Here is an 8,332-nt window from a genome sequence, read left to right on the forward strand (position 1 = left end):
TATTTTCCAGAAATTAAACTAATTCCCAACTCCAACAGAACTACGACGTGTTTTTCATACAAGCTTTTGTTGTTACTGTCATTCAGTCATTTTGAGTCACATCCAACTCTTTCTGACCCCATCTTTGGTGTTTTCTTGGCAAAGATACTGGAGTAGTTTGTCATTTCCTTCTCCAGTTCATTATAGATGTGATCTATATTATAGATTATTATCTATATTATCTCACATTCTATCTATATTATATCACATTATAGATGTGATCTATATATCACTAACATTTCAGACACACGGTCTAACTGAGTCTGGGACCACCACAGCCTGAGCCAAAGAAAAGCTCTCCATTTTGAGATTAACTCTCTCCCACTCCACATACCCAGACAAAAATCATAGTAAATTACCCCTTTGGCAGCTTCAAGTCCATTGTAATCCAAATGAACACCAAAAGGGATAAAACTATTCATGTTTCCTCCCGTAAGGCAGAAATCAATATTTTTCCACTCTCCATACTGCAGAGGGGAAATAGGTAGTGGGGGGATAGGGCAGGGAATGTGGGATCAATTGAATGGTCTCCTTGGGCAACTTCTATAAGGAAAGAAAAGGGAAAAGCAAAGGAGCTCTTAACCTGGATCTGGGCATCTGGGCAACCACACACCTGCTCCTCCAGTCTAATCTTATCTCAGTTCCATGGCTCTAACCCCAGGCCTCCAGTCTTTCTCCTACTTTAGAAAGGAGAACAGCCCTTGTGTGTATACATGAACTTAATTATTTGTTGACTCCTTAAGAAATGCAGTCTTCTCCCTGCAAATTACAGCAACTTCCATCAACTTATGCTGAAATGAAAACTCTCACTTCTTTATTGCTCTTGCTGCAATCTCTTCTGAGTTTTCTCAAGTATTTGCTATACTCAGGGCTGCTAAAGAGACATTTTTTCATTCGCATTATCTGCTATTTGTCAAGATTGGTTTGATTTGCAATTAGCATGTGGCAGCCAAACCCCTAATGCAAACTGAAACTGCTCTCAGCTCTTATCTGTAAAGTCTTAGGAGGAAATCTGACTTAGAGTTACTTCTCACCTTTTCCTTTCTCCTACCTTCATATTTTAGCTCTTTGTTCTGCCAGTGCATTTTGGTTAAAAAGCCCAGAATATCTCCTGTGAAGCCTTTTTATGCAGACTTTTCTGATTTTTTTTTCACTTATCTGAAGCTATTAATTTCAGTTGGATATCCCAAAAGCCACTGGTCTAGGCCTATAATTGGGCTGAAAATATGGGTCATACCATGTTGGAATGGAGCTGGATAGGACACAAGTTTTAGCATCATGGAACCTCAGGGCAGAAAGAACCTCAGAGGTCATCTAATCTAACTCACACTTTGAATAAGAATCCCCTCTACAGTATCACCAAGGAGTGGTTTGCTTATCTCTTCTTAAAGGTTTCTATAGAGGGAAGAAATTAGAGAATACTTTCATTGTTCCTCTGATGACATGGCCTCCAATACTCTCCAAACTCTAGATTTATTCTAGCTTTTCAATGCCTTTTGTGTCAAATTAAGGATTTGTTATTGTTTTGTTTTTAAATTTTAAATAATTTTCCATGGTTACATGATTCATTTTCTGTCCCTCCCCTCTTCCCTCCCTGCTCCTGGCCATATTATTCATTTTCTAACAGAGTAATCTTTTAAAGCCAAAACCCAAAATCATATACCCATGCAAACAAGTGATAAATCATGTTTTTCCTCTGCATTTCTACGCCCACAATTCTTTCTCTCAATATGGATAGTAGCATTAGTTCTCATGAGTCCCTCCAGATTGTCTAGGACCATTGCATTGCTACTAGTAGCAAAGTAGTTTACGTTTGATCATAAATGAAGGAGAATTTGGAATTGAATCAGAGGACGCAGTGTCGCATTTGCAATTAGGGTGACCATGGACAAGTCACCACCTCTCTGAGCCTCAATAATATTACAAGTCCCAGATTATCTCACAGGTTGTTGTGAGGAAAGTACTTTGTAAACTATAAAGCATTATTAAGATGCATTTTTGTTATCATTATTGTCATTCCAGAACCAAACCCTACATCCAAATACAATACAAGCAGGATAGATGCTGGTGAGACTATCATATTCTTCATTCTAGAAATTGTCTGTTACTGAAACACCTAAGTGACATCATCTCTCTTCATTTCTCCTAATAATGAAAATTGTAAGTCAGTGAAGCACTCTACTGAATCTCCTCTCTCACAATCATGATCACTCTTAACCTATATAAGCTTCTTTATTTTATTCTTTGCCTGATATTTGTGATCAGAACATCATTGAACAGGATTGTGTCTGTTATTGTAGCTTCCAGGGAATCTTAAATGATTTTGGTCTGTGGATAGGAGACATTGTTGGAAGAGAACTTTAAAACTGTTTTTATTCTACCAAAGTCAATACTTTCTGATAATCAACTAACAGTTAGCCCTGAAGTATCGCCTTTTCTCTATAGCTTTCAGTCATTCACAAAACTATAAAGATATGATGCATCATTAGCCCAAAGTCGTCTTGTTCCTTACTAATACCCTCATCAAGGATGTCCTTAATTAATGTGTACACAAAGTTCATGAATAATGAATGAGAAAATAAGCTGAGAAAAAAAAGAGGGATATAGAATGACAGCTGTCAGGGATAGTAGGAGAGCAAGAGTTTTTAAAGGATGAGGAAAACTTTGTTGCATTTACAGGTAGCAGAGAAGGAACCAGTAGAGAGGAAGTATTTGAAGATGCTCTCTGTCTGACAAGTCAAGCAGACTAGGAGCTTTTTAGGCTTTTTTGGCCACTTTTTTCTGAAAACTGACTTATTTCTGTATAAAATTATTATGAATCTCTCTATTAATGCAGCCTAATAGTCTCCCATGTGGCAGAAAGCTAATATTCCAAAGTAATATTTAAACCATCTCCTCTTAGGTGAGGGAACTGAGCAACAGATACTTTGGTGGAGCAACGTCACTATCTTCTTTTCAGTGTTTTGGATACCGACATTTATTATATCTGAGATTTTATTCCTACCATTCAGAGGTAACTATAAAGGGGATTGGGGGGTGGGGGGGCAGTTTATTGGCCAGCATACTGGATATATCTAAAAAAGAAGGGCAAGAGAGAAATAAGGAATCAGAGTACTGACTTCTCATCCATCTCCCAGCCACTGATCACTTCTTCCTACACACATCCAAACACTCCTGGGGGCACCATCTCCAAAAACGTCCCATAAGTCACTGCTTCCAGATCTGCACCTTAAGGTCACTCCATCTAATGCACCCTTCCTCTCAAAGTCACTATTCTTCTCACTCCCTTCAATTTCCCTTCTCCACATATACACAAAACCTCATCAGTAGGATGACTCTGAAAGGTTCAAAAATTCCCATCCATCCCTAAGTCTTCATCCAACAGTTATATAATGACAGAATTTCAATACTGGAAAAGACCACAGAGGCCATCTAGGGCAACCTATATGTAAAACTGAATCCCAATATAACATCACCAAGTGATCCATCATCCAGCCTCTGCTTGGAAACCTCAAAGGAGTACAAACTCAACACTTCTAAAGGCAACCCATTCCACACTTTGGAAGCTTAAAGTATTAGGACAAAACTAAATTTATTTCTTTGCAGTTTCCACCCTTTGTTTTGTTCCACACTTTCTGGGGCCAAATAGAATAAATCTAATCTCTTTTCTGCATACTAACCCTTCAAAAGCTTGACAACCACTTACATGTCTCCCTGAATCTTCCTTCTCTTCACCAAGCTAAACATACCCAATTCCTTTATCTGATTTTTATATGACAAAAATTCAGGGCCTTTCACCATTCTGTCTGTCCTTCTCTGGAAACATGGAAGATTACCAATATCCTTCTTAGACTGCAGTTTCTAGAACTGTGAAAGCATTACTCCAGATGGGGTCTGATGAAGACAGAGTACAGGGGCATGATCATCTCCATGGTCCTGAAAGCAATCTCTTACTGTGTCAAAAATCTAATTGGTGTCTTCAGCTACCACAGGGCACTGCTTACTCATAATAAGCTTGTTGTCCACTAAAAAGTCTAGGTCTATTTCAGATACACTCTTTTCTAGCCTTAATCCTGTTCAAGCCTAGACTTTTCTCCCATTACTCTCCTTCATGCATGATACATTCTGGCCACACAGGAATGTTCTATAAACTCATGAAGCTATTTCTTATTTACATTTCCTTACACAGACATCGCCCATGTCTAGAATGCACTCCTTACTCACTGTTTCATCATCAAAACCTTAACTCGCTTGAGAACTCATAACTTTTATTCAGCAAATGTGGATGAAGTCCCAACTATATAGGCAAAGTGTCTGCTATCACCTAGGGTAGGGAGATAAAAGGTTCCTGTCCCTTTCTTCAACCTCAAACTCTTGAAAAAGGGGGGAGAGCATTCCAGACGTGAGGGACAACCTTATCAAAAGCATAAAGATGAGAAGTGGAGTTTCATAAGAAGCAACAGGTATATCCATACACCTAGGTGATAGAGCCAATAAATGAAGGTCAGCAATATGTGTAAAGGATGGAAAGGTAGGACAGGATGAAGTCCAGAAGAGTTTTAACAGCCAAATACAGGGATTTACTAAGTGGAATGATCTTGACCCATGCTTTAAGAAGGAAGAACAATGAAGTAACTGTTGAATTATATGCAGAATATGTAAGAAAAGGAAATACAAGCTAATTTAAGGGGGAGGCACTAAAAACATGGAGAAGGAGGACATAAAGAAAAGCTATTCCTTAATTGATGGGGAGAAGAATAAGAGAGGTCAGAGATGTTATTGTCACATACCTTTCAGAACATATTCCCCAGGACCTTGCATGGATGCTGGATGTGAAAGGGATCATCACTGTTGCTTCAACATTTGAAATTAGCGTTCTCATTTCTTATCTGTGGATGATGAAGATCTGTGAAGGTAAAGAGTTGGGGAAGATGGGAAGGAGATATGGGGAGGGAACAAAATGAAATTAGAATTCAAGGCCCCACAATTGCTATGCAACTCTTATCCCTAATGTGCCCCTACTCACTCCATTCATTATGCTGCCCTTTTAGAATGTAGCTCAAACTTTAGTTCTATGCTTGTTAAGGACACTGGGGACTGCTAGGTGTGCTATCAAAGTAGAAATCAATCACTCAGATATGCTCAGGCCTGGACACTAGCTAATGGGCTTTGGGGTTTGACTCCCACCGCAGGATATATTTACATAGAGAAGTTGCAACGGATGGACTCATTTCTTTGGATGATCTTCCTGTCCACTTCTATTAGAATTGTGATTTCATGCTGTTTGCCATGTGCTCAATTCTGAAATATGCAGAACATTTCTTCCTGCTCCTGGGCCACTGAAAAGGTAACCAAGAATTGAAAGAGTAGACTGATCTCTCCCTCCCTTTCCTCCATCTCTCTTCCATCTCTCCTCTTTCCTTTCCTCTCAATTAATTGTTCCCTCTCTAATTCTCCCTACAGAACTTTCTCTTTTTTTTATTTCTCTCCTTTTCAGTCTATTTCTCTCTATGTCTCTTTATATTTCTGTGTGTCTATCTTTCTCTATTTCTGTCTCTGCCTCTCACTATCACTCCCTCCCTCCCTTTTCCCATTTTTCCAATCCTCCCTAACTTCTAGATCATAGGTATCATTCTCTATATTATCTCCAGGGAAGGACAGAACAGACATGATATTTTGCCCTGTCAAAAGGCATCCTGATGTAGGAGAAAGATGACTGGACCCATGTTTCTGAATCTAGGTTCTAATATTTACTGATTACATGACCTTAAGCAAGTTTCTCATCTATCAATCAATCCAGAAACATTTATTAAGCACCTACTATGTGCCAGGCACTGTTTTAGCCAAAGCATAGACAGGGATAATTGTAGTAATAGACAGTGAAGATAATTATCAGAGGGAAGACAAAAGCATTTAGGAGAATTCAGAAAGATTTCTTTGTTATGAGTCCTGACACCAGGGAATTTGGTGCAATGGAAAGAACTTTGGATTTAGAATCAGGAGTCTGGATTCAAATCTCACTTCTGCTACTTCTTAGTAACATTAGGCAAAGTATTTAACCTGAGCATCTGTAAAGGGAGAGAGGGAAGGAAAGAAGGAAGAGAGTCTACTCTCTACCCAATTAAAGTAATCATGAAAGGCCCAGATATCTCAATTTAATAAATCAATAGATGTGATACAGTTTTCATGGAAAAACAAGATGTAACTATGCCCCAATACCAGGAGGGTTAAGAAATTCTCCTATAAAAGAGTGATTAAGTCCTTAGTCACTTATAGAGAAGTATATAGGCTTTTGACCAATGGATGAAGGTAGATACACAAGAAACATCTTGTGATTGGCCAAAAGAATCAGATATGTATATCGTCCATATGCATTGTGTATCTACTGGCCAGGGCCACATGGGGAAGAGTATGTCTTTTGTATACACAGTTATTTACATGTTGTCTCAATTAGAATGTGAGTTCTTTCTTTGTAAACACTGTGCTTAGCACAATACTGGGCACATAGAAAGTGTTTAATGACTGACTAATTGGCTGGTCCCCCAAGTGTGTGCTACATGTAAAGCATAACTTTGTAAGCTACATGTAAAATGTAGCTTAAACTAGATCAAGATAATAGCAAAAACTATAATAGCAAGCATTTATTAAAATATTTACAAAATGTTTTGACTATTATCTCAGTTTTTCCTCATAACTTCCCTAGGAAGTAAATGCTATTAAGTACCCCATTTTACAAATGAGGAAACTTAGCAAACAAAGATTAAGTGATTCAACCAGGGTTACAAAGATAGTTAGTATCTGGGGCTGGATTTGAACACAAGTATTCCTGGTTCTAAACTCTGATATTTTAAATGGTTGAGGTCTTAAACTGTAGTCACTTAAAATAGTGGAAGATATAAATTGTGATAGATATAAGAGAGGGTGAGTAAAATTTGATCGCAGAAATATGTTTCACTACAGTGTCTTAGGTTTTAAAATCAAATATAAGATGGTCGCCAGGGAAATATTCCCAATTATTCAAATACCCAAGTCAATTGGGTTTAATAGAGATTTTAATTAACAATACAATGCGTAATAAAAGAAAAAGAGAGAGAGAGAGTAAGAAAGGAATAAGTATGAAGGGCCTCAAGCCAATATGGCCTAGACCTGAGCCTTAAGAGAGGAATCAGTCAGTTTTTTAACACTGACCACAAGGTCTGACTAAACAAGGATTTTTGTAACACCAGGCCAGCGTCCTTCCTCAAAGAGTCTTCCAGCCAGAGATTGCTTCAAAGGGCCTCTCTCAAGAGCCTCCAGAGCTCCTACCCCAGAGGGACAGAGTCCCTCAGAGGAGCTCCTCAAAGAACTCTCCTTCAGAATGAGAGTCAGAAATCCAGCTCTCCTCAGAATGAGTCTCTCCAATCTAAATGTTTCAGAATGACTTTCCAACTCTTCCCTGAGCTCTTATTTTTAAGGGCACAATCTTCTCTGTCAACTCCCCTAAGTCCTTACATCTACCAATCACTGTAGATGTTTCTAAAGGACCACCCATTCTTAGTCCACACCTAAGAAGGTGTGGATTTTTGAGTAATTCACACCAGGAAAGCTCTGAGTAAGTTTTCCAGTTCTTTGTTCCTTGTAAATTCACAAGTTGCTTGACCTTTATAGGTACTTAGCTTAAGAAAAGTATGGGTTTGAGTACTTTTCATTGTTCAGAAAAGAGTTTACAACTTTATCTTCCCCTAGGGCAGACCCAAGTAGGTAAAGTAGAATTCTCACATTCCTGCTTTAAGTAGAGTTCACTGCCCAAATGGGGGAATGGTCTTAATCCAATCTTATAAAGTAGGGTCTGGGAAATTTTAAGGTTTTATAATCCCCCCCCCATGATCATGGGAGACTAGTCTCCCCATCGATCAATTAACATAACCAATTTTGTAATTCAAAATGCACTTCTAACTATAGATATACACGATATTCAATTTTCTAAGAGAAATTAGAATAGTGAGAGAGGAAATAGGAAAGGAAAGGAAAGGAAAGGAAAGGAAAGGAAAGGAAAGGAAAGGAAAGGAAGGAAAGGAAAGGAAAGGAAAGGAAAGGAAAGGAAAGGAAAGGAAAGGAAAGGAAAGGAAAGGAAAGGAAAGGAAAGGAAAGGAAAGGAAAGGAAAGGAAAGGAAAGGAAAGGAAAGGAAAGGAAAGGAAAGGAAAGGAAAGGAAAGGAAAGGAAAGGAAAGGAAAGGAAAGGAAAGGAAAGGAAAGGAAAGGAAAGGAAAGGAAAGGAAAGGAAAGGAAAGGAAAGGAAAGGAAAGGAAAGGAA

The sequence above is a fragment of the Monodelphis domestica genome, chromosome 3, assembly GCF_027887165.1.
Source record: "Monodelphis domestica isolate mMonDom1 chromosome 3, mMonDom1.pri, whole genome shotgun sequence".
Classification (NCBI taxonomy): Eukaryota; Metazoa; Chordata; class Mammalia; order Didelphimorphia; family Didelphidae; genus Monodelphis; species Monodelphis domestica.